General features: G+C 60.0%; 1 protein-coding gene across 5 annotated transcripts in view; it reads right to left on the reverse strand.

Annotated features, from left to right (window-relative positions):
- Nucleotides 1-24,168, reverse strand: part of TCF7L1 (transcription factor 7 like 1) — a 109,748-nt gene that overhangs the window by 58,865 nt on the left and 26,715 nt on the right. The window lies entirely within an intron of this gene.

Below are 24,168 nucleotides of genomic sequence, written 5' to 3' on the forward strand. Positions count from 1 at the left end.
AGGACAGAGGGCCTGTCTAGTCTGGAGCCGCCATGAAGGACAGACGTCAGGCTACGAAATGGGCTATGGGTTGGTTCCGGGATCAGGGCTCTGGAAAGCATCCCAGCTGCTGAGGGTTCTCATCAGTGACTTGCCCAGGACCCAACAAAGGGATGACACTTGATTCTCACATGATGTCCACTGTTTTAAGGCTGCCTGCAGTGGAGACCACTGGGGTATCAACATCTGAACAGAGGTGATCAAAAGGATCAGAACAAGCTCCTGTCTCCCGCCCCAGCCTCTCTTGGACAGACCCGGGTGCAGACGCGCCAGCAGTCTGTGCACACAGCACATCACCCGCAAGCTCCATCACTATCCAAGTGCGGAACACTGAGCCTGCAGGCCTCCACGTGACCTGCCTGCTGCCCGCAGCTCCAGCCTGCTCAGCAGGGAGGGCACGGCAGCAGTAACCTAGCCTGTGGAGCCGTCTTGTGTGCTTTTCTTTGAAACAAAAACTTGTTAGCTGGGTATGGGGGTGTATGTCTGTGATCCCAGGTGGAGGCTGAGGCAGGAGGACTGCAAGTTTGAGCCGAGCTTCAGCAACTTAGCGAGAGCCTGTCTCAAAGCTGAAATAAAAAGGGCTGTGGGTGCGTCTCGGTAGGAGAGCACCCTGGGCTCAATCCCTGGTACCACACAAACTTCACTGTTTTCCAGATTATAGAAACATACGGACACACACACATTACTTTAAAACAACCTCAACTATCACTCAAATATTTATTTTAGAAAATAAAACTCCACTCCTAATCCCATCTGCCTTCCAGGGAGTGTTCTATGTATGGACTAAAGAGACCCACGTGCTACCCTAAGTCATGCCTTTCACGAGTCTTTTTTTTTTTTTTTCTGTTTGGAAAAAAAAAAAAAAACCCAAATGCGGCATAATTCCTGTCCACTGGATTAAGGAAACGTCGCCAGGGTTGGAATCTCTCTTGGTTGTTGGTGGAGGTGTGACCCTGGAAGCCTTCTCCATGGTGTTCTGGCAGATTCCTTAGGATGCGCAAGGCACACACGCCTGGACTCAGGAAACGGCTATGGGGCGTCTCGGCTGGAGAAAGCCTACTTTGTGGGTGTCCTGGGCGACTGGGGACTTGCGTTCCCCGTGTCACCTTGCCCGGGGTTAGGGGCACCCACTGGAAGGCGGTGCCTTAAGAGCCAGGCCAGCCTGCACGCTGACCCCTCGGGCTGACACACCGGATAAGTGGCGCAGGGCATTTTCTCCGGGGCAGCAGGACCCCTGCACTCACACGTGCGCACAGGGATACACCTAGTGGCCCATGTGCACTTGTAGGCCTTGCGGGAAGCGTGACACCAGAGTCAGGTGTACAGCAGAGCGGAGCCAAGAGGCGGCGGACCTGGCAGAGTTCCCTGCTTCCCGTGGTGTGAGCCTCGTCTGCCCCTCAGGGTGCGCAGGGACACACGGGGACATCCCTGTGGTGCGCGTGGGAGCCAAGGCACAGCTGCAGGCACCTGCCAGGCAGACAAGCGGACATCCTGCCACCGCTCCTCGGCCCTCCCCGCACTGAGGATGGTGGAACTTGCAAGGCTCACGGGATGCTTCGGCATCGTCTCCAAAACTTGTAAAGCATCTTTATAAATTTTCTTGACTTTCTAATGCGTTATTTCATCTGGACTTTGTTTTCTTGCGTGGTACACATTGTCCACTCAGTTTCGAGTAGGGCACTCATAATATGGACCTGCACGGCTACTGCTGCTTGGCCACCTGTCTGCCAAGAATGAAGACTTGGGCTATTTTGACATGCATGGCGGGGGACCTTCAGCTCTGGTCACAAGACACACTCCTCAGAGGTGGGATCTGGCTTCCAAGTGTCAGAAACGCTATTAAACTCACCCAGAACTTAAACCAGGGGACACCCTCTGACCTCTGGTAAGCTGGGTCTTCTGCTGGGTTCCTCTGGGGCCTTGGGGCCTGTATCCCTCCCCTTGAAACCTCTGGTGGCATTAGCCACCGCACCGCGGGGCAGGAACTCCTGTGACCCAGGGCCTGCGCCAGCACAGATATGAGATATGATCCCATTATCTCGCCCAGACCGAGGCACACCCCTACCGTTAGGGACGGGGAATCTACCTTACGCTGTATACGAAAATTAACTCAAACTTCACTGAAGACATAAAATGTAAGAGCTGAAGCCATAAAGCCCTTAGAGGGAGCCCAGACGTGATTCTTCACCACTGAGGATTCTGCAATGGCTTCTCAGACATGATACCTCACACACAAGAAAGAGCAGAAGAATTAGATAACTTGGACTTAATTGAAAGTAAAATCACTAATAAGAAAAGAGACAATGCATACAGTGAGAGCAAGTACTTGTCAGCCACAAGTATGATAAGGATCCAGTTTCCAGAATCTATTAAAAAAACTCTTTACGGCTCAACAATAAAAAGACAACCAAACGATAGAAAGTCAGATGTTCTGAATATATTTCTCTCAAGAAGACACACCAGGGGTGGGGGGTATAGTTCAGTGGGTAGCGTGTTTGCCTCGCAAGCACAAGGCCCTGGGTTCACTCCCCAGCACCGCAAAAGAAAAAAAAAAAAAAAAAAAAAAAAAAAGGCACAGCATGCAAAGGTGTTCAGCCACTGGGGAACTGCCAGCCAGTCTCCAAGGACACACCTTCCCACCCACTGGAACCCACAGGCGTGGAGGGACGGAGGGAGGAGGGAGCCGCGGGGGTGGGGACAGCCCACGTGGAAAGGTGCAAACACCTTGGGGGGCCGTCCAGATGGCAGTCCCGTGGAGGGCTGAACACTGTCCCCACGCGGCCACAACCCACCCCGGCCCCAAGGCAACCCCAGGCCACAGGCCGCCAGTGTGGAGGGCTCAGAGACGGCTGCTGGAGGTGTGGAGACAGCGAGGAACGCAGGCAGGTGCCACGGAATCCTGTCCAGCCCTAAAAAGGAGCCGCACTGACTCACAACAGCGAGAGTCACCCTGAAAGCATGGTGCCCGGTGACGGTGCCCACCACGCAGGCCACGGGCTAGTGAGTCCAGTCCACAGGACCGCATGACCAGCAACCCCAGAGACAGAGATGAGCGTCCGCCAGGGACCCCGGGGAGGTGTGGAGGTGGGGCGGCAGGGAGGGGTGTGGGCTTCACTTCGGGGTGAGGAGAATGTTCCAGAATCATACGCTGGTGCTGGTTGCACAACTCTGTGAATACACAGAAACCACGGAACCGGACACTGTAATAAAAGAACGAGTTTTGTGGAATGTGGGTTATATCTAAATGGAACGAACAGCAAACACACATTTAAGCCAGTAGGAAATGAAGGGAAGATCCTCCCGCATAACCCTCTGGCAGCAAGCTGGAATCTCCCGTTGGACAGACGGACCCGAGCCGCACTTCCCACCCCACCGCCTGCGAGACTCTCTCCTGGGCCTCCAGTCCAGCTGCCGGGCCCTCCCTCCCACAGAGGGGGCTCCCCTGGTTTGGGGACTGTGTTTTGCAGAAGCTTCCAGAGTTGGAAACTGCTGCCCCAGAATCTGAGCTCTTACGAGAGTCCCTGGTGTTGGCTTGGGTGTCGGTTACTTTATCCTTTCTCATCACCACGAGACAAAGTTTCCTCACCATCCGTTTCTGGTTGTTAGAACTCGGGTGAACTTGGATTTTATTTTATTGTCTCTTCCGCATTTTTTTTTTTTTTTTAAAGATGAGTGTATTGCCATTTTGCAGACAGAGAATCTGAAGGACAGAACAGCTCAGATGCACACTGAGTCACCTCCCGGGGCCAGAGCCAGGTTACAACTTCATCCTGGGGACCCCAACTGAGCTTCTCCTCTTGCTCCAGCCTGAACCACCCACGCCAGGCACAGTGCACAGCCCAGTGGGAGGGGTGGTCAGCAGAGGATGGCTGGGCAGAGCCTCAGGCTGCCCACCACCATGTCCCAAGGCCACCTTCAGCTTGGCCAAAGGGGACCTCTGCCTCCCATCCCACCCCACCCCACCCCACAAACCTCCCGTCATCAGTGGGAGGCTGACCACCCTGACCCTCCCAGACCTGAAGCTAGAGGCCACCTGCAGCTCCCTGGGGCTCCTGCTCCATGCTGCCCGCCCCCTTGCTGGACCCCCAAGGCGGCTCTGGGTTTGAGTTCTGCTGGGCCATTGGGCGCTTGCCCAGGGATTTCTAGGCAGCCCCTGGCTCCGCCATCTCGCCTCCTCGCTTCCTCTGCTGCTTTACAGGTTGAATTTCGATCTGGGCCTCCCCACAATGTTGCCTTTCATAGGTGCTCGTAAAACCCCACACAGGAAACTCAGGAGTGCCGAGAAGCCACGTGTCCCTGCCGAGGACTGCGAGTCGGCTTGGTTTGGGGTTCAAGCTCGTCCGCCTCTGGGGGCTCCGGCCCCTCACCAGCCCTCACAGCGATGAAGAGGCCTTTGTCTTTCCTCCTGGGGAAGGTGGTCCCGACTCAGGAGTCCTGCCCGCCACAAGCTCCAGGACCTCCGCAGAGTTCTCTGCACCTGCCACCACCCTGCTCCAGGCTCTGGGCATGGGTACCCAGCCTGCTGCCCGGAGTGACCGCTGCCCTGGCCATAGGAAGCCCTGAAGTCCAACTGTATCACCTCACACCCTGGCCACGGACAGTGCCAGATTCCAGGCCACAGACAGCCCCCGAGCCAGCCTGTGCCCGCCTGGCCAGGTGGGGCTTCTGGGGTTACTGTCCCACCTGGAAGCTGCTCAAACACTCATCCGAGGAAAACATTTCTGTAAAGAGCAGAACCTCTCCTGAATGCTTCTGAGAGAAGTCAGGCAGGTCCCTGGAAGAACGAGCTCACTGTGTGGCCGCATGCTGGGAGCCACAACCGCGGGAAGGCCGAGCGGCCTCCTGCCGACGGCGGCACCTGGTCGCTCTCTGGTGATTTCTGCCTCATTGCAGAACGTGGAAAACCACCCCATTTCCACAGGTAAGTGGCGGCCAGAGCTGCCAGGGCCTCAGTGGGGGCTCTGAGGGCAGACAGTCTCCTTAAACTTGCTGTCTCTTTTTGGTCGAGGCCCCCAGGAGCGGTGTAGGCCTTTGCCTGTTTGTGACGCCCCTCGTCCTGGTGCCACAGTGTATCTGTGCACAGGGGCCTTTGTGCCACAGAGCCTGACCCCCCACCGAGGATGCACTTGTCCGATTTCAGAATAGAGCCACCGAGATGACAGCATCAGAACCAGCCCAGAAGCCCTACGCGGGGTCAATGCCCCGTACTTCACCTGGTCCGTAGCCTTGCTGTACCCATGTTCTCCTCATTAGATGGCTGAACCAGACACCGTCACAGAGAGGTTCGGTAACTTGCTCAAGGTCACAGAGGAGGCCCATGGCTGAGCTGGGAGTCATGCCCAGGTGCCAGCCTCTTGGGCCCCAAGCCGACAGGCCGTACTGCCTCCCACAGTACTGAGTGCTTCTGTATTACAAGCATGAACAATAGCCAGATGTGCCCAAACTTGTAATAAGCACACAGTGGGCCATGGGGACATGCCGGGCCAAGTGGCCATGGTCACAGGAGCACCTGGTGGTGGCATGGGGACACAGCTCCCGTGTGCCTGGTGTTTACAGAACTGGCGCTCACTACAGCTCCTATGCCACACACACTTACAGGAAAGCCCAAGAGCGTGCTGGGCTGTGTCCTCTGAGAGCCACGCTGGCGTGTCCCCAGGACACTGGGCATGGGTACTCGGGCACCTTCCTCATCTTTTAACATTGAGAGTGGGATTTTAAAAAAGTCAATTCTGACGTTGGAGAAACCCCAAAGCATTGGGCCCACAGCAGAGGATCTGGGGTCACCTGATGACATCCCAGGACCCCAGGACTGCAGAATAAGGGGATGGGCGCCCCACCCTCTGCTGCCACCCAACCCCACCCATCACCCTGGTGGGCCTGGAGGGTGGGCAGCCTCAGCTCCCAGGCTGCTGAGTGGGGTGCCGCAAACAGCTCCAGTACTGTTTCACTAGTTTCCAGAAGGAAACAGCCTGAGCAAGGGCACATCCAGCCCTCCCAGCCCCTTGCGGGCACCGAAATCAGACCCTCCTCTGACGGGTCTCACCCCTGCCACCTGGCCAAGGGTGCCCCGGTGCGGGCAGGGCATCCTTGCCTTTTCCTTCACCCATCTCTTCTCCACTGAGGGCCTACTGTGTCCAGAATCAACAAGGATCCGGGCACCCCAGGGGACCGAGGGGAAAGAACCGGAGACGGGAAGAGCAGTGGACAAGAAGGCGGGCGGAGGCCACGTGGGCGAGGCCAGCGCGCAGCCTCCAGGGAGCAGGCGGGGCGGGGTGACCCGGCAGGCGGTCTCCCTCTTCCACAGCCCTGCTCAAGCAGCAGGGGTCTGAGCTGGACATCGCAGTCACCCGAGCCTGGCCGGACCCCCTGGTCCGGGGCCCCCCTGGCAGGGCACCGTCTGCACTCGGGACCCTCTGCGATGCAGCGCTGGGGACCACGCGGACGCAGGTGCAGGGCAGCGCACACCGTGGCCACTACCACGGCGACCACCTGGCTCTCCCTCCTGCCTGCCTGAAAGCTACTCCGGCTCCGGGTCAAAACAGCCTCTGCCTGCCGCAGGGGACTCTGCAGGGTACCCTCGGGCACAGGGGTGCAGTCTGGGAAGAGGAAGCGTCCGAAGAGTGACAGCCGCTCAAAAGCGCCGGCGCCTGCGACCATCAAACACGGCAGAGACTGGCCAGCCGGTGGCGCAGGCCTGCCTTCTCAACGGCTGGGGAGGCTGAGGCAGGAGGATCACAAATTCAAGTTCAGCCTCAGCAACTCAGAGAGGCTCTATCTAAAACTAAAAAAATACGGGCTGGGGATGTGGCTCAGTGGTTAAACACTCCCGGGTTCAGTCTTCACAAAAAAAGGCTAAGATGCAATTTATGAGTTTTACTACAGTTTCTAAAAACTGCTAAACATGCCATTTACTTACATTCAAATGTCTTTAAATGCTCAGAATTTTTAAGAGGCCAACTTGAAAAATAAATTCATACTTTTCCATTTCTAAGAATCTGCTCAATGGAAATGCCACATTTGGTTCAGTCATTCGCATGCACAAGTATGTTCAGAGGGAAATGCAGAAAAAAGCAAAAGGCCCCAGGGGCATGCCGCCTAAGCCAGGGTTCCGTCTAGAGGGCCACAGTCCAGCACAAGACACCAACATTGACCAACAATAGCCATGGAGACGCTGGTCAGACCTGAGCTCACATCCCCGTTGGGAATCCTGCCCACTGTACCCTGAAGGGAGGTGGGGCCACCTGCCACTGCAGAGGCTGGACATCAGGACACTGTCCTCACCTTCCCAGGGCAGCCTCCTCGCCTCCCAGGACAGCCTCCTTGCCTCCCAGGACAGCCTCCTCGCCTCCCAGGACAACCTCCTCGCCTCCACACAACCTCCTCACCTCCCACAGAGCCTCCTCACCTCTCAGGACAATGTCCCCAACTCCCTAGTCCTGTGGCAGCCGTGCCTGGCTGGGCTGCTGGTTCACAGCTATCCAAGCTGTCTGGGGACAGCCCGGTGTCCTTGCACAGACAACAGGTATGCATGTGCAGAAGGTTACGTGAGGGCTGCACAGCCAGAGGCAGCCATCTGCACGCCATGGAGAGGCCTCGGAGAGACCACGTCTGCGACACTGTGTTCCTGGACTCCAGCCTCCAGTACTGTGAGGAGTAGACATCTGTCCTTCAAGCCCCCAGCCTCTGGCGTTGTGCTGCGATGGCCTAAGCAGCCGACCAGTGACCGAGGACGTGTCTCGGCACGGCAGGCAGAATGCGAGCCGGCCCGAGTCTCGCTCCTGGGTGCACACGTCTCCCAGTGGTCGACACCGATCCGAGCGTGACTGCGATCTAGGGCACGTGGTCACGGGTCAAAGCCGTCGACCTTAAGCAAGAGGACTGGCCATGCCTGACCTAATCAGAAGACCCCAAGGCAGAGCTGCCTTGGGGCAGTGTCACTGCTGCTCAAAGGAGGGGTCACGTTGCAAGGAGGCGGGTGACCTCCAGGACCTCAGAGTGGCCACATTTGACGGCCAGCAAGGAAACGTGGCTTTGGCTGTGCAACTATAGGGACCTGAATATAACCATCAATAACGCAGAAGCTGGGAGGCGGGTTCTCCCCAGAGCCACAGGAAGGCCAGTGTTTGACGCCAGCCTGGCAAGGCCTGAGCGGGGAACTTGGGTGCACCCTCTCCAGATTCCGGGCCCCTACCACCGTGAGGTGGTGCCAAGTGCGTGGAGACCTGTTGCTCAGCAACATCCAGTACGTACGTCATCAAATTCCAACAGTAAGTGGAGACAAATCCACAGCGACGTGAGGCTCAAATGACAGAGCAAAGGAAGCAGATGTTCTAGGGTAAGAACTCGGCACACGAGTGTTCCTTCTACTATTTTTATCTTTCTGACTTTTCGCAAGTTTGAAATCATTTCCAAAATAAAAGAAAAAAGAAATCCCTGTTCTGCTGCTCTCAAGCCAGCTGAGACCACTGCTGGCCACTAAGAACCTGGGGTAAGACCACTCTAGTGGGACTCTTCCTCGTGGCGGTGAGAGGTACGGGGGCGTGAGGACCGAGGACTCACTAAGCTCTGAGCGACCTGTGGGCTCTGCCTGCCACCCTGCCTTCACCTGCCGCCTCAGAAAGCCCTAGAAAAGGAGAAAGGGAGAAGCCAGTTGCTGGAGGCCACAGGCTGGGCGTGGGGCCACGTCCACCACTACCGGGTAAGCAGATGCTGTGCTTTCAGGGTGGGACAGGAGGCTGGAGGAGGCCTTGGCCTCTTCCCTGTCTGATCCGAATATTCTGCAGTAAAAACCACCCAGGTATCATTTCAGACAAAGCCACACTTCCTAGTGGCAGAGCCTGAGCCAGCGTGGGAGCAAGCCCGATCCTAGCAGCTGAGACCCCAAAGACCTGGGCCGTTTTCTGCTGCTGCCACCCAAGGACTTACAGGGGAATAGGCTCCAGTCCCCAGGCAGGTCTTCCTGCTCACTCTCCTGTGCCCACCGCTGCTGGGTCTTCTGGACGGGACACCTGGCACTGACCCTGGGCTGGAGGGTACCTGGGAGCATGGTCGTGTGACACGGCGCGACAGGCTGGGCTGGGGCAGTGCACCCTCAGGCCTGCTCCGGGGCTCAGCGTCCTGTCCATCCGCCCAGCAGAACCGTCCCTCTTTCCTCCTCCAAGGTCCACATCAGAGCTGCTTCCCTGGGCAGCCTGGCTCCCTCCCCCACTCCTCAGGAGAGCCCACCTGAACCTCCAGCATGGGGCCTGCCGGGTCCCGAGGTGCCCCTGCCTGTTTGGGGGGCACCATGTTCAAGAGCACTTTCTCCCGCAGTTCATTCACCCTCTCTTCACTCCCTTCCCCTCCTGGGGCCCCTGTGCTGGGGTCCCACAACGAACTTCTGCGTGCCCCCAGGAGTCCCGGGGTATCGTCTGATCCCGTCTGCTCACCCTCTGTTCTCGGCACCCGGGCAGCGGCACGCATGCCGCCTCTTCACCCCCGTACTTCAGTGTGCGCTTCCTTCTTAATTGTTTTATTTTTAGGTGCTGAGAGTCCCTTATTTTGTTCATTATTTTTATGCAGTGCTAAGTCGAAGCCAGTGCCTCACACGTGCCAGGCAAGCGCTCTGCCCCTGAGCCCAGCCCAGCCCTCAGGTGTGTTTCCACGAGACCTTCGCTGCTATTTCTAGGTGAGTTACTTGGTCAGGACGTCACCACGGACTTCATGCTGTCACCCGACCCACAGGCCGCATCCTGGTGGTGCCAGCTGTCTTCACGCTGTCCTCTAGAGCAAGAACAAAACCAAGACCCAGGGTCCAGGAGGCCGCCCCACTCGGACAGCGCGTGGACTGGACGAGCAGCGTCCAGCCTGTCCGTTGCCTGGCTCCCTGTCCGGGGAGCTCTGGGTGAGACTTCTGCCACCTGCTCACGAGCTGCTCTCCTCGCAGGCTCCAACTCCATTGCCCACAGGGACCGAGGACAGGGGAGCCAGTCCTGCCTCCTGCGGGTGACCAGCTGGTGGGTTGGAAGCACCCACCAGGCAGAGGTGCGGCCCAGCCAGCTGAAACAAGATGCTACCTCTACCGGTGCTTCCTGGGGGGTCTGCAGGCACCCACACTGTCATGCATCCTCCACAGGGAGACCCCACCCAGCCTCTGGCTGCGTCTTTAGGGGGATGATGACCTCCCACTGCACGGTACATGTAGCCATTATCAGTGCACGTGCACCGTATTTACAAATATGTAAGGACGCACGTAAAACCTAAGTCAAATGAAGTACTGAGCACAAAGTACCAGTTCCCAATAAGTAGAAGGCTCTGCTGTTTCTTCTGCTACCACTGCAACCATTGGACATGATTTAGGAAATGCCAAGACCCCAGCCTACAGCTTCCACTCCCCTGGTTCAAGCTTCGCCCACAGCGGGGACACAGCTGGAGCAGGGCCACGGGGGTCAGGGTGTTGGCTGCCACACGGTAAAAACCACAGGGAGTTCATCAAGCCTGCCGCCCAAACCACCTCCGCCTCCGCTGGTTCTGAGTCAGCCCAGGTCCCGCCTGTCCAGGAACCAGCCTCCCAAGAGACTTCTGCAGGGGCCTGGATGCTCCTCACCACGTCTCCTAAGTCCCAGACAGATCTCTGGCCACTTCACACCTTGAAAGTCTCCTCTGTCCCTCCAGGATCTCGAATTCGACTGTCCTTTAAACATGGACACCTTTTAAACCAGGACACCATTCCATTAGCAAGCCCCGGGCTAGAGGGAAGCAGCAGCAACTTAGTTCACTCATTCGACATGCACTTATTTAGTGCCTCAGGTATGCAGGCCTATGAAGATAAAGAATGCCGAGGTCTCTACTCTCAGGGGATCAGACAGTCGTACACAAAGATAAAGGCTGAAGGTCAGAGCCACAGAGAGGCTCAAGTAGGCCAGAGTTTGCTCAAGCCCCAGTCCCACCCACCCCTGGAGCCCCAGGCACCCAGGATGAATGGACCCCACTGCTGTCCACTGCCACCCCTCTGGGTTGCTCCTGGGCCCCGGGCTCCTCCACACAATCGGGGGCTCCTGGAGGCAGGCCGAGCAGGCGCATTCTCCCCTCTCAGCTGATTGTGTCCAGGCGGCCAGGGTCTCCGCGGCGCATGAATGCCCCTGAATGGGCCCATTCAGCCTGATGGACAGGGGCTGAAAGCCGCATGCACACAAAAGCCACCGGGCAACCGGGAGGCTCCAGCCCAGGGTTGCCCACGGGAAGGGAAGCCATCCTGTCACAAAGCAGCGTGGCGCGGAGATGGGGCTGCGCTTTCAATGGCCTCCTCAGGGCCACCGAGAGCACACCGCCCTGCACTGTCGCTGACGCAAAGGATGGCGCTCCGCTGAGAAGCCACAGCTGGGGACCAAGGCCCACACCCACCAGGCGCCCAACCAGGCGAGCAGCACCCTTCTCTCCCCATGCCATGCACACACCATCAACGCCCCCTCAGTGGCCTCTGGGGCTCTGTCACCCGTCACCAAGAAAAATGATCTCCAAGGGACACGGCCAGGATTCCAACGGGGACTGGGAGACACCGACCTGTCCTTGTGTCACGCACACTCCAGGAACAAACCCCAGGTGCCGTCTGGGTGTGTGAGTGGGACCGGGGGTCCCGACCCTGACCCTGGGGTGCTCGGGGAGGGCTGCCCACGCCCGGCCACAGTGGCTCCTGGGGAAGGTGACTTGCAGCTTCCACGATGACCTCGCGTCATCACGAGGCCCTCGCGTGTGTCCTGGCCACACAGGATGGTAACACGGAGTGAGATCACCCGCTCCTGGCAGGCTGCTGTGATGGTCTCCTAGGCCTCGGCCCAGAGGCGCCACCCAGGGAGGACCCGTGACTCCGTGGCAGTTTTCCTAAGGGGACACTAACCGTTCAGGCCAGCTTTGTGAGCAGAGCAGGATGACAGGTACCCAGGCACCACCCACCTCTCTCCCTCTTATTTTTCTGATACTGGGGATTGAACCCAGGGGCTTTCAAGCACTGAGCCACATTCCCAGCCCTTTATTATATATATATTTATACATGTGACAGGGTCTCGCCGAGTTGCTGAGGCTGGCCTTGAATTTCCCATCCTCCTCCTGCTTCGGCCTCTCAAGTCACTGGGATCACAGGTGGGCGCCACTGTGCCCAGCCACCGTTGCTTCTGTGGGCATTTAATTCTACTTTCTAAAAAATGCCACAAATTCAACAAAAGTTTAAAAGGACAGAAAAGCACACAATTAACACCGAGAAATCCACATCCCAAGCCCACACAGTAGCATCTGGCCTCGTCGGCCTTGGGTGCAGGGTCTTTTAAGAAAGGAGAGCAGGACACCTGCACTGAGGAGCGGCCACGTGTCCTGCCTCCCGGGAAGCCACTGACGTTGGGGCAAAGGAGGATGCAAGATCGCTCTGTTTCCTTCACATCTCGAAGTCACTGCAGATCCACGAGAAACTGAAGAGGTGCACAGGGAGGCACAGGCACCCCCAGCCTCCCCCAGGCTCAGGAACTGTCCCCCACTAGCACAGCCCAGCCAGGGTCTGGGCTGCTCAGGTCTCCCTGCTGTGAGGCCCTTATGGGGGGCGGCTCTGAGTGACTTTGTGACTTAGAGGTGTAGCTTTCCCCTGTGCTGGGGACTGAACTCGGGCCTTGAGCACGCCTGGCACGTGCTCCACCACGGGGCCACGGCCCAGCCCCTTCCGGATTGTCCTTCCAGGCAGGGACTGGCTAGGATGTGCAGGATGGCCTTGAACTTTCGAGGCCTCGGCCTGCCCACCTCACCCAGCTCCACGAGTAGCCTGTGCCAACACCACAGGAAGGCACCAACCTGCACCATCACACGCACCTGCAGGCCACTCCCTCAGTGTCACCGACCCTCGTCCCCCACTCCAGCCCCTGCTCCCTAACCTCCTCCTCCTCCCCTCACGATGGCCGTCGGTGCAAGAGGGTGGCATGGGGCCCTAGAGATGAGACGTCTCCTTCAGCGGGATGTCCTCGGGCTCCTTGTGCCGCTGGTGGGGTCAGGAGCATGCTCCGGATCACTGCGTCTGCTTCGTGGTGCGCGGTTTGTTCAGCCGCTCCCGTGGACGACCTGGCTGCTGGCGTGTGGCCATTCTGATTACAGGTGCTAGGGACATTCACATGGGTATGCCTTTATGAACATACGAGAAGGCCCTAGGAAAGCCAAGACAGTTTTAAAAACAAGTGGAGGAGCTTCTCTTCCCGGGGCACATGCCTGCATTGCCTGGCGCCAGTCTGGGATTGGCAGGGGCCAATGGGGGACAGGGGCATAGCAGGGAACTGGAGAGCCCCGCTGAGTCGGGGCAACTCAGAGGTGAGAGCAGCTTCTCAAGACCGTGCCTGAGCAACCGGACATCCAAGAGGGTCAGCCTCGATCTCAGCCTCGCCATCATCCATGAAGAACCAACTTGAGGCTGGGGATGTAGCTCAGTGGGCAGGGTGCCTGCCTCGCAAGCACAAGGCCCTGGGTTCGGTCCCAGGATCAACGAAAAGTGTAACACTATAAAACTTTTAGCAAAAAACTTAGGGCACCTGGAAATATCTGAATTCTGTAATTTGCAGGCCCTAGGAAGAGCCTTTCTTTAGCAACCCTCTCTAGTCTGTTTCAGTGTCCTGGTCTGGTAAAATTCCACCTTTGGATGGTCACATCTTCGGCTTAAAGGATCATCCAGACAGTTTCCTCTGTGAGAGATAAGAAGGGCAAGCACGCATCTTGGGACATATCAGAGCATCAAGTCCTCTCTGCTGACAGCCCAAAGGAGGCTTGGAGGACATGAACGGAAGAGGGCAGTGAGCCTGGAGAGTGAAGAACGGTGTGGGGACATTCCGGCAAGTTCCAACAGCTTGACGACACCAAATCAGCTTTTCCAAAACCTGCCCCAGGCCAGGCCCCTCTGGGAGGGCGGCTGGAGGGCGCTCCCGAGCTGCACCCGGCAGCATGTCCGGACGCTCCTACCAGGAACCCAAGCAGACCTCCATCCGTGAGGTCTCCTGGTCAGACACGAATCTGGCTCAAAGCGACAGGAAGGGCAGCACACTGACCACTTGCCAGTACTTCCCTGCAGGGCCTGCAATGTCTCTGGGACCTGTCACCAACTTCCCACCAACGCCAGCAAGTGCCTTAACCCCAGACTTTCTAGAAACACATTTATCATCAGGGCTAATTTGGGAGACGCGACGGGAGTCCTGTGGCCGTGGCGATGGGGTCCCCCAGGTCGCGAGCTTGTCACACAGACGAGGAGCGAGCACCAGCGACGTGACAGGAAGGCGTGTGTGCACCCAGGTGTATGGTCCCAGCGGCTCAGCAGCCGCCACGGCCCGCTTTTCCCGCCCGGACGGGAAGAGCAGAGAAGGTGGGAACTCTCACAGCGCCCTGGTGTGAACCTGTGGTTGGGCATAAAAACCCTGTGGTCACCCTGCCTGGGAGGGACCCTGGGCCTGAGAGCAGGCAGCAGAGCAGAGGCAGGTTCCGCCAACGTGGCCATGCACCAGGCCGCCTGCCCTCCTCTCAGCTGGTGGTCACAAGATCCACCACAGGCCATCAGCCGCTGCTCCACAAGCTGCCCTGACCCCAGGCCAGGGACTACACACCCAGAGCAGTGCCATGCCGCAGCCTGGTTTCCAGGCTGGCCCTCAGGACCTCGCTGATCACAACCAGTGCAGACCCTCCTGACGCCGGTCCCTCAGATATCTCCTCGCCCTGCCCAGGAGTCACACTCCTAAGGAGCACGAAACCTTCAGGGTCATGGAAGACGCCGAGGGGGGCAAGAGCACCTGCCATGCAGTGGACACCCAGATGCCCCAGAACCTGTCGCTCAGCTTTGCTGTGAGACCTCGAGCAGGCCCTTGGCATCTCTGAACACACTTCCTCATTCCAGAAATACCAGGTCAGAGGAGGGAGCCCATGCCTTCCAGGGGTGCTGGCAGGAAGGGACGGGGCAGCTCGTCCTAGCAGGAGGCAGGCCAAGCAGCCCGGCTTCTGACGCAGGCAGGCCAGGGAGAGCGGGGCCGCCCCAGAGGGCACAATCACTGAGAGCCCAGCCCCGCGCCAGGACAGGTGGGCCGCTCAGGCCCAGCACAGTGGCATCCCAGGGGCAGCCCAGGCACTGTGGCCCCGTGTGTACATGTTGCGTGGAGGGGGCAGCCAAGCTGCCCGGTCAGGAGCCCCTCCCACCTGCACGCTGTGAGGGGTAGAGCTCCAGACTCTGCAACAGCCACTATAGACACTGTTGTCCTGCAAGCTGGCCCGTTGTCCCAGCTCCCTCCAAACCATCTGGGCACCAGACCACACGTCTAAGCAGGATCTGCGGTCACCCTCGCCGCAGGCGTCCAGAACCCGGCTCCTGCCTGCCTGCAGGAACCAACTCTGAGAGCAGCCGGTCCAGCCCTGTCCTCTGGGTGCCGCCCGGGCCAACCTGGGTGCCGCCTCGGGCCTTCGCAGCCCGCTGAAGATCCAGGCTCCCCCTTTCTTCCGGACCCATCTCCTCTGAGAGCCATTCCCCAGCAGAATCTGCCCTGGGAGCACTCTGGTGCCTCTGCGCCCAGCTCCCTGAGGCCCAGTCCTGCCCCGGAACGCCACCCGGCGTCCACCGTGACCCATAGCCAACGCCAGCAGGGGCTCAGCGGCCCAGAGGCTGCTCCCCCTCCCGGCCCCTCGCCATCGTCCATTTGCCCAAGTCCCACTGACCGGCATCCCCAGAGGGAAGCCCGAAGCTCCGGAGGGGGGCTGGGCAGCAGAGCTGGTGGGCAGCTCTCTGCCCAGTTGGGGACGCACCTGCAGACTGCAGCAGACTCACAGCCTGCCACGTTCGCACCTCACCCTCAGATGAGCTCGCTGACAGCGGCCTGGAGTCCTGTTCCCTGGGGCCCTCAGAGCGCTGGGCACAGGCAGAGACCGCGACCTGCTGCTTCACCCGCGTCACAGGACAGCCGGCGCCCGTGGCCAGGACGGAGCGCACATGCCTGCTGCCAGGTGGGCCAGCGGGGCTCTGGGCTCCCAGCCACCGGCCCAGAGACTGGCCCAGTGTTGGCCAGAGCAGGCCTCCGGGAGGGGCTGGGGAGGGGGCTGGGCAGAGCAGGGCTGGGGCAGAGGGGCGCTCCTCCCCGGCGGGGCTCCCCGAGGCTGCGCTCACACCACAGCGAGCGGGGCGTTTGGTAGCGAGCTCGCCCACCATCTGCCTGTGCGCGGCCACCTGCCGGCCAGGGTGAGACCTGGAACCCGGAGCCACCAGGAGAGCCAGACGCTGGGCCGCCTCGGGCAGAGACCGCGCCGCGCTGCCTCAGGTTCCCGGGTCACCAGGGGCGCCCCTCACCCCGTCTCCTGGCCGGAAGCTCCGGGGGGACCACCACCAGACCCAGAGCAGGGTTCCCACAGCCTGTGCCCCGAGCAGGGGCACGACTGGCATCTGCCACGTGCTGGCAACACACGGTCCCTGGTCCCGCTGGAGATGGACCCAGCAACCGGCGCCTCACTAACCCTTGGTGGTTCCCAGACGCCCTCCAAGGGAACAGGCGAGTCCCCGAGGGCTCAGGCAGAGCCACCGCTCGCGGTGACCGAGTGAGACAAGCTCATGACGAGCCGTCCTGGGGTGACTTTCTAAGGGCGAAACTGACCCAACACTACAAGTGTGGTTGCGGCAGCAGGTCGCGTCTGCTCACCTCCCGCCCGGGTTCCCAGCACCAGAAGCTCACAGCTCAAGCCCGGAGGGCGGGGACTGGGTCTTCCACGCTGGCCGAGCCGCGCTCAGGAGCCCCTCTGCCCACTTTGGCGGCTCAGGCAGCCTGGCTGGCGTGACGCCATCAGGATCGGATGGCCACCCCTGCCCCCCACAGCGGCGTCCAGTGGGGTGTGTGGAGAGCAAGCGTGGGCACCTAGACATAGCACCCCCGGCCAGCACTGCTGCTGCGGACCCCGCCACGGCCCAGGCTGCGCCAACAGGCCTGGATGTCCACGGCCCCGCTGACGGGCAGGGCCAGCTCCCAGGGCCTCGCTCCCCAGCCAGCTTTCCCTCTCCTCTCCTTGGAAATCCACTACCTCCCTGAGGTCCCTGCACAACCTGCCTCCGCTGACATGCCCTGGCTGCTCTCCCGCGTCCCCTGGCGCCCCGGCCCCTGTGTCCAAGATTCCCAGCATGGTGTGGCCATGGCCGGGCCTGCCCCACGGGACCAGTTTCACACAGAGCCGCGTCTCCCGGTGACACACGGTTCTTGAGGCCAGGGCTGCTCTGGCCTGTCTTCCTCGTGCCCACAGCCTTGGCTCCAGACACGGGCACTCATGAAAGTCACCACCCAGGTGAGCCTGGAAACAGGTGGCTGTGACACTGCCCGCCTGCCCAGGTCAGCGCCCGTGTCTGCTGGGCATGGTGCATCCCACCCTCCTACACAGAATCCCCTCCCTTTGCTGTCCACCTCTTGCTCTCAAGGAAGAATGCTGGACCTGGTCAGCAGGTCCCCGGCTCTCCTACTCACCCACGCCTGCTGCCCAGGCAAGTGGGGTTTGTGCCCAGCGCTGGGCCTTTCCCTGGGGCGATTTTAAGGGCTGTGGGTTAGGTCCTCACATGCCCAACCCCACAAGAAGCTCGTTCCCTCCTGGGCCCGTGCACACGCCGTGCTGGCCACTCCCGTTGGGCAGGTCTGTTCACCACGAGGTCACCTCCCTTGAGTGCACAGGGACCTCCCTCTTCTGTAAGTCTCTCCCCAGCCCCAAAGGAAGCCCAGGCCAATTAGAGCCACAGGGTGCAGGACACCTGAACCGGCCCTCGGGAGCTGCAGAGGCAGGCCGGGTGCCCTGGTCCCCTGGGCAGGGCAACGGAGTCCACAGCTCTTCACAAGCAGGGCCTCAGAAAGCCGGCAAGGAAGAGCCCCGTCCCTGCTGTCCGCTGGCTGCAAACCGCAGCTCCCGAGCCTCGGTGTCCCCACCCGACACTGGGCTGACACGGGTGCTGACCACTGTCCTCCCACTGTCCTGGATGGCGGCAGGGACGCCTGCAGCGTAGGACACACCCCAGGAGGCACCCTGCGTGAAGGCTGTTATCTCCTCAGGCCTTCCGCAGGCCAGCAGTCCCGAGGGTCATGAGAGGTGGTCCAGAGCCAGCCAGGAGTGCACGGCTCCCTGAGGTTTGCAGTGTGGACCGAGAAGACTCGGGGTCAGGGGTTACAAGCAATCCGTGGGCGACGCCAAGTGCATGTGTGGTGAGTCTGGCCCCAGTGAAATGGCCGTGCTCAGGCAAGGCAAGTGGACACCCAGCAGACAGCGGGACCTGGCCAGCACACTGCTGCCCAGAGTCCACCACACACTGCAGATGGGGACTCAGCATGCAGACCCAGCCCAACCTACAGCCCCTGTCCCAAACCTGTCTCCTGGGCCCTCTCCAGGTGGTGCCTCTGGGCCTGGGCAGTGATGCCAAGGGACAGCAAAACCTCAGGGCCCCTGCAGCCACTGGACACTAACTCCAGAGATCTTCTGGAGCCAAAGGCACGTGGAGGAACAGGTCTGAAGGGCGGGCGTCCGCAGCCGCTCTTCACGCAGCATCGACGAGGACTCGAGAGAGGATATGCTGCTTTGTTTCAAAAGAAGGTGAGAAATCTTCTCTTAAGCACGTGTCACGGGAAATGCTTAGCTCGCCAAGTCCCGCCAAGTCCCACCGGCTGAAAGAAGCGAGGCTGACGATACAAGAGGACCTTGTCCCAGTCAGGAACCCTGTGCTGCGGCGGGTGCCGGGGGCTCGGGGACCGGCGGGCACGGCAAGGTCACAGCCCAGCGGCAGGACCCAGCCACGATCCCACGACGGCCCTCAGCTGGAGGAACCCCCCCAGAGTGGCACTGCCACACTTCCTGGCCCTGTGGCAGCTCTGAAGGGAGGTGGACAGAGCCCAGGCCTGCATGTGCTCCCCTGGACAGGTCCCCAAAGTCCGGCTTGGAACAGCAGGAGCTGAAAGTCCCCCAGGGTCCCCCAGGCCCTGGGAGGGGACTGGGTGGAGAGCCGTCCAGCACGCGGGTCGCCTCGTTCCACACCTGCTCCCTGCGAAGCTGGCAGCGAAGGAAGCAAAGGAAGTTGGGCTCCGTGTCCTACACCTGCCACTCCGGCCACTCAGGAGGCTGAGGCTGGAGGATGACCCATTCAAGGCCAACCTGGGCAACTTAGCAAGGCTGTCTAATACAAAGACACTTAAAAAAGGGCTGGGGATGTAGCTCAGTGGTAGCGTGTCCCTGGGTTCAGTTCCCAGTACCAACAAAGAAGAACAAAAGAAAACCCCTTCCACAGCGGCGTGGCAAGCAGGGGGCCGTGAGTGTGGTGAGTGTGCGACATGGGCCACCCTCCCTTCCCAGCAGGGCTCTGACAGGCCCTGCCCGCTGGTGGCTCCGGTGGTGCTCAGGCCAGCCCTCTCCCGATCCCACCTGCCTCCCCACTCTCTCACCCCTGACAGTCACAGGAGACCCCACCCCCGGAATTTCCAAACAGCCCTGACCGTCAAGCCGAGGCCTCCAGACTCCAGCCTCAGCCAGGCCTGGACACGACCATCCACACTGGCAGGCCTTAGTGTCCCCGTCCACGTAGGATGACCCGCCACCTGACCTGCACTGGCAGAAGGTTGTGTTCCTGACCGGAGAGCGACTCCTGGAGGCGTGCCCTGAGGCTGGGGTCCGTCCACGGCCGCCCACATGGCCGACCCCCAGCCCCGCCCTTCTGGAACAGGTGCACAGGAGGGCGCGACTATGAGGACTGTGACCTGGAAGTCGCGTGACTCCATCCTAGGAAGAGGCAGGTGGTACCAGGGCAGTGGTACCAGGGAAGGAGACGGCTAGACACACAAGCCCTGTCCACCCCCAGGGAAGCAAGCCCGCACAGCGGCCAGCACGTGCCGGTGCAGACAAGGCAGGCCGAGGTGAGCGAGGACACACTGTCCTGCCTTCCTCCCGAGGGACCCAGGTTGGCAGGGCCTCCCTCTCACTCGCCACAGCAGGCATCTCGGGCAGCTGCTCACTCCCCGCTGTCCACCCGCAGAGGGGGACGCGTGTGCTCCTCAGCCCTGGCTGCGCAAGGCCCAGAGCAGCGGGGAAGCTGCTCTGGTGACAAGGAAACCAGGTGGGTCACGCCCTGACAGGACAGGCCCAGATGAAAACAGGTTCGTAAGATGGAAGAGCAAAGCCTCTCTTCCCCTTTTGATGTAGCGTGGCTGACTCGGACTTTGGACTTTACTATTATCTAAACACGTGACAAACATCACGTTATGGACTGCATGATCGTGGGCCCCCAAACTCCCAGGCTGTGATCTGCTGTGATGGCGCTCGGAAGTGAACCTCTGAGCAGCCAGCAGGCCGGAAGGGTGAGCCCTCATGAATGGGCTCAGCGTCCTCATGAGAAGAGGCCGGGGCAGGGGTAGCTCAGTGGGAGAGCACTTGCCTAGCCCATGCAAAGGTCCTGGGTCGGAACCCGATACTGGAAAACAAATAAATAAATAAAAACAAAGAAGGCCGGGTGCAGTGGTGTGCATCTGTGATCCCAACAACTCTGGAGGCTAAGTTAGGAGAATCCTAAATTGGAGGCCAGCCTGTGCAATTTGGCGAGACCCTGTTCAAATTTAAATGACAAAGAACCAAGAACACATAAGAGCCAGAGAGCTGGCCACTCCATCCAGCACAGCGTCTGTGGGGGCGAGGGACCCAGCGCTCAGCAACCTGGAGGACAGCCCTCAGCACACCCAACAACCTGTCACCCAAACTCAGACTCCACCCTCCAAACGGAGGCTCCCTGGTGCTCAGCGGGGGGCAGGTTACAGCAGCCCATGGACAGACAGCCCAGGCTCCGGGGCCCGCTGGACTCCTGGAATGTGGATCATGCAATCTGCAGAAAACCACTATTTCAGCAGGAGGGGACGGTGGGCGAGGTCACAGCCCCGGGGGAACCAGGTCTCCAGGGCTCCAAGGCCTCCCAGCAGCAGGTGGAAGGGGTGCAGACTCACCCTGGGGCTCCAGGTGGTGCAGGGGAAGAGCTGTCCGACTGGAAAGGGACGGCCAAGGCTGGCCTCCACCCGGCTGTGGGGGACACCTCTGCACACAGGCCTGTGAGCTCAGGTGCGGGTGCGAATCTTGCCACGGGCTTCAAGATGAATGGGGCTCGAGTGGCACCTCAAACCCAGATCTCCCAGGGCCGCCCACGCGCCGCACCAGGGCTTCCAGGTGGGCTGTCACAGAAGGAGCCAGGGAGGCCGAGGCCCCAGGGCAGCTGCCTCCACGACCCGGGCAATCCAGTCACCCTAGCAACGTTCCCGTGGTGGAGGTGGGGAGGCCCTGGCCCCTCTCCAGCCAGCACAGGCTCCAGCAGGAGGCCCCACCACCCCCCAACCCAGCCCCGGCCAAGACGCAGGGAACGGCCAGCCAGGGAAGAGCGCACGTGGGTAGCCGGGGAGCTGAGGTGGCCGAGCGAGACCACCAGCCTGTGAGGCCCTGTCTCGTCCACGCGTGGGCTCCGGATGGGCCCCTCCTGGCCTTCCCTGCCTCTCTGCTCACTGCCACCTCCACATTGACAGGGCCAGGGAAAGAGGTCACCTGAGCTGCCCACACACCAGGGGGTCAAAGTCGGGAGCAGAAGAAGGGTGGACACTGAGTGGGTGATCTCGGTCACCCAGGCCCCCTGCCGAGGCTCCAGGCCATGAAAGGGGAGCAAAGAGGGGGTGGTGACATCACAGGCACCGTCCTTGGGCCACAGTCAGGGTTTGCTTGAGGCGGTGACAACATGGAGCACACAAACCCCACTGTGGGGCCGGACAGGGACCTGCTGGGCCAGTGACCAGGACATGCAGGAGGCTGGACCTCCAGCAGAGTGTGCGGAAAGCTAGACGCACTCAGGACCAATGGAGGAGCAGTGGTAAAGACTGGAGGGCAGCCAGGGGAGGAGGCTGCCTGTGGGGCTCTGAAGCGCTAGGTCAGCACTCCAAGGTCAGAGCAGAGCACACAGATGACCTCACATAGCACACCAGAGCAGAAAGGCCCTAGAGGCAGGGGAAGGCCACGTCTGAAGTGGACAGCGACCAGCTGAAGAGACGTGCCCACCCTCACCATGCCAGGGGGCCTTGTCACCCCCCTTGAGAAACACACTCACATCAGGCCTTCTATTAGATGTCCAAGTGGCTCAGCAGGAGCCAAAACACAGAAAGAACTGCATGTTCACCAACCGAGGGGTGGGTGAGGATGTGGTATGTCCATGCAAGGGAATAGTATTCAGTCATAAAAAGGAACCAAGCAATAACATGTGGCTCGAGAGCCCTGAGAACACAAGTGGAAGGAGCCAGGAAAGGACCAGGTACCACTGCTCTGTTATGTGGCATATGCAGGAGGTAGGGCGAGAAGCCAGGGGTGGCCACGGGTGGAGACAGGAGAGGAGAGGCTGCCAGGCTCTGCAGGTACACCGTGCTGCTGGACTTCGTGAACTGTAGGCATGCCAATCTCAATCAAGTTGTCATTCAAAAACCGGCTCCCTAGGAGTTTCTGTAACCGTCTCTGCCATTCTCCTGTCTTCCCACGCGGGGAACGTGGATTCGCTTTCCTCTTCACCCATGATCCGAGCTTGCCATCTTAACTGTTGACTGGTGGCACCTCTGATGTATGAAGACCACAGTGCCCACCTACAAGGGCTCCCTGTCTGTCCTGAGGGCCCCGCCGTCAGGGCCCCTCTGCCCGGGAAGCCCCTGCAGCAGCTTCCTTCCCCTTTGAGGACTCTGATTTGTGACCCTAATTTCTCTCCAGAAACAAGGTTCCTGGAGAAAAGGGAGGCAAACCTGCGTATTTAAAATACTGCTGCCACTTATGTGTTCATTAAAACCACTTTTGGGTGCCTACTGTGTGCCTGGTCTGTCCACGTGCAGGGGTGGCACAGGGCGCAGGCCCTTCAGAGGTGACCTCTAGCACAGGCCCAGCGTGAGCAGACACCAGTAGGAGTTCTGAAAGAAGAGTGGGGGACAGGCTGGGCCTGAGCTGGCCTTCCAGACAGGGGCGGGGAGGAAAGGCCTGCATGGAGCTGGCACAGAGCAAGGCCGGCTGCGCTCAGGACGAAGACCTGGAGAGAGGGGAGGGTGACAGACCTCAGGGCCACGTCACCACCACCCTCTCCAGTGCCCACCTCCCCTCTAGGCACGGGCTCCATGAACTCTGCTGCCTATCACACGCGCACTGTTGGTGCACTGAGCTGGACACCAGCCAAGCCTGACGTGCGGTGGGAGGAGCCACGGAGGCTCATGGTAGACACGTGGCTGGACTCGGCGTCTCCAAGGCAATCAGCAGGACGTTCAGAGCAGGCCTAGAGGGAGAACTGCCCAGCTCATGAGATGGCCAGGAGAGTCCATGGGAGCAGCGATGACTGAGAACCTGTCTCCGCAGGTGCCACCAGGCCTGGCGGTGACAGTGTGCTCAGGGCAGCGTGGCCGGGTATGCAGAACGCTGTCCCAAGCAGCCACCGAGCCAACGTGGATGTCTGTGATTTCTGTGCTTGACAAGCTGGCACTGGAGATGTCACAAACCCATGGGGACAAGACTGAAGAGCCCAGAGGCCAAACTGGCTGAACCGCAAAGCTGGGGGATGAGAGAGTCCCATCTTCAAGCCCAGACCATCGCGATGTTTTGGTCCTTCTCTCAACTGAACACATGCAATTGCTGGCAGTGCACTGCTGGTGCCCGTCCACTGCTGTCGGCTCCATGTGATCGTCCAGTGCTGCCGGCTCCATGGTGACCGTCCACTGCTGCCACTCCATCCTGACCGCCCACTGCTGCTGACCTCCTTTGCTGTAAATGTCGTTGGCGCCAATGTTTAAGCTGACTCTTACTGACCTCCAAGAGAGCTGTTTCTCAGGGCCCATTTTTGGTCTGGGTCTCCATATTGGCTACCCCAGAAGCTGGAAGCTCCTGGACAGGGATAGAGCTCACCACTCGGGTCCACTCCTGGACCACGTGAGCAGGAGTACTCGCCACAAGGCCCCCAGCCTGACCACCGTCAGAATCATGCTAGGAATTCTCACAGAGCCCTAGGTCCGTCCTACCTGGATCAGGATATCCAGGGTGAAGCACCTGCCTTTTGAAACCACACCCATCCCTGGGCTGAGGAGATAGCTCAGTCAGTAGAGTGCTTGC

The sequence above is a fragment of the Sciurus vulgaris genome (genome assembly GCF_902686455.1).
Source record: "Sciurus vulgaris genome assembly, chromosome: 14".
Classification (NCBI taxonomy): Eukaryota; Metazoa; Chordata; class Mammalia; order Rodentia; family Sciuridae; genus Sciurus; species Sciurus vulgaris.